Genomic DNA, 2,500 nt, shown 5'->3' on the forward strand with positions numbered 1-2,500 from the left:
GGCTAGGACACACGAAAGCTCCGTAGTCTGAGGCTGATTACATCCCTCATTCCCCCCCCTTTGCATTTTCTGTCCGGGCCTCGACGGTCGAAAGTTCCCTCGAATGGCATAGGATTCCCGACCGAGGCTGCAGGGCGAGCGGCGTCCCACTGGCCAAGGGACATGCGGGTCCTGTCGAGTAGCAGCTAGGAGACTGTGACGCAGGAGAAAAAAGATTTTTTTTTTTATTTGCTTCGTGTACATTCCGTGGCGGGACGTTCAGGCTGGCGTGGTAACTATCAACACGACAATAACTAAACGTTGTCAATTGGAAGGCTATTATTATCGTTAGCGATTACGTTGGAGGTGTTCCCACTTCGTTGCCATTTCCCCAACAGATAAATAGTTCCTTATTACTCACACAGATATACCATCAATACCAACCGTTCCTTTATTACAGAGATGGCTACTCAACAAAATGAATAGAGGAGGAACCGAGGGCGCAAAGAGAGGAAAGCGAAAGTGGGCGAGAAACAAGGCAGTTGGCATCCGCTGTGGGCGTTGGGTGGCGGCCCAGAGAGACACAGATAGGATTCAGTGTGGCTTTACCGCCTCTAAGGGAAGCAAGAGCAGTGCTGGAGCTCCGTGTGGACCCGGGTGTGTGAACGTGTGGTGGTGTTGGGGAATTGTGTGTAAACCAAATAGGAAGTTTGTGATTCGCGCAATCGGTTGTGAAAATTGAAAACTGCAGTTACTTCCGGGTTTTTGTCCGATTTTAGTGAATTTGCTAGCTTTGAAGTGTTATTTTTTTCCTTCTCATTTTACCAAGTAAGAAAATGGGGAGTGTTTTTTTTCTCTCTCCTTCCTGCTAAAGAAACTATGACGAGGAAAACGTGGTGCTTCTGAGCAGGATGTTCCGAGAAATTGTGACGCATAAAAGACGGAAAATCACACGCGGCCAAGGTTACAGCACATACTGCCGCTGTGCATTACGTTCTAAAAAAATTACGTTTTTATCATTATTACTTCTTAATTCTTTCCATTTTTCGAAGATACAGAAGGAAACGCGCCAGTATTTCCCCGAAAAAAAAGGGAAAAGGACTTCGCGTAGACGAAAAATACATCGAGTATGTGAGCGTATGCCCAGCGTTGAGCAGTAGGCATGCCCCGATGCCCTCGGTGCCCCTCCCTCGGCTGCTTTGCGCCCCGAGTGAATCATCGGCAATTGAGTAGATTTGGGAGAAGCTGCCTTGGGGCCTCCGAGCCGACGCCGAAGTCGTTTTATAAATTCTCTTGGTGGAGATTTTGCTGTCGGGGGTAAAAGGAGTTCGGGCTGGAGTGAATGTGGATTAAAGACCGAAGTGGTTTGTGTGAGTCTGAATGAGTGTGAGTGAGTGAAAGTGTGCGTGTGTGTGTGTGTGTAATGTGTGGTGATGATATGTAAGTAATATGTATGTGTGTAATGTGTGTGTGTGTGTGATATTAATAATAATAGTAGCTAATGTAGTAATACCAATAATAGTGATAGTAATAATGTATGAGTGAGTGAATGAATGAGTGTGGAGTGAGTAAAAGTGTGTGTGTGTGTGTGTGTGTGTGTGTAGTGTGTAAGTGTGATAATGTATTTGCGTGTGTGTGTGTGTGTTTGCGTGTGTGTGTGTGTATGTGTGTGTGTGTATGTATGTATGTATGTATGTATGTATGTATGTATGTGTGTGTGTATTCTGTCTGTTCTGTCGTTGACTGGTAAGGCTACTTCTGTCAGTGTCTCTGCCTATATCAGTGTCTATGTTTATATATATCCGTAAGTATATCTGCCAAAGTGTGATCCGTCTACATGTGTGTCTGTCTGTGTGTGTGTGTGCATCTATCTGTATCCGCTTATAAGTAGTGTACACCTGTTCTGTTGTCTCTCTCTATGATTTGCAGTACATGGACCAAATAGGTTAAGGTTAACAAGTCCATTAATATATTTAAAAAAAACTCGTAAAAGACAAAAAAAGAAAATAGAAAAAGTGGAAATTTATATCAAGCGACGAATGTTTTTTAGTGTTTTTAATACTTGTCTTTTAATTATTTTCGATGTTGGCACGTTTTAAATCCCCTGTTTTCCCAAGTGACCAATGAACACAAATTTAATCAGTATATTGAATATTACTTTTCTTTGTGGCTATCGCTGTCGTCGCAGATGCGATAAAGATAAACACAGTCAGATTTGTCTCCCACAATACGGTGAACCTGATAACCATAGAATCAAGCAAAACTAAAAGAATGAATAAATAAACAATGGTGAATAGATAAACATGAAAACCCGAAAAATATAGATTACAGATGATATGGATTCAAAATAATGAATATATAAATATAAACCTAAACAAAAATATAGATTACAGACGATATAGATTCAAAATAATGAATAGATGAATATAAACCTAAACAAAAATATAGATTACAGACGATATAGATTCAAAATAATGAATAGATAAATATAAACCTAAACAAAAATATAAGATTCCGGAAA

At 40.9% G+C, this 2,500-nt stretch overlaps 1 protein-coding gene across 2 annotated transcripts in view; it reads left to right on the top strand.

Moving 5' to 3' along the window:
- LOC113811431 (unconventional myosin-Ie) overlaps nucleotides 1-2,500 on the top strand; it is a 156,842-nt gene that overhangs the window by 13,913 nt on the left and 140,429 nt on the right. Inside the window, exon 1 of one of the 2 annotated variants that reach the window (XM_070116578.1) lies at nucleotides 501-636. The exons of the other annotated variant lie outside the window; for it this stretch is intronic. The gene's annotated coding sequence lies outside the window, so the exon portion shown is untranslated. Of the gene's footprint in view, nucleotides 1-500; nucleotides 637-2,500 lie in introns of those variants that run through there. 2 annotated transcript variants of the gene reach the window in all.

The sequence above is a fragment of the Penaeus vannamei genome, chromosome 39 (genome assembly GCF_042767895.1).
Source record: "Penaeus vannamei isolate JL-2024 chromosome 39, ASM4276789v1, whole genome shotgun sequence".
In the NCBI taxonomy this organism is placed as follows: Eukaryota; Metazoa; Arthropoda; class Malacostraca; order Decapoda; family Penaeidae; genus Penaeus; species Penaeus vannamei.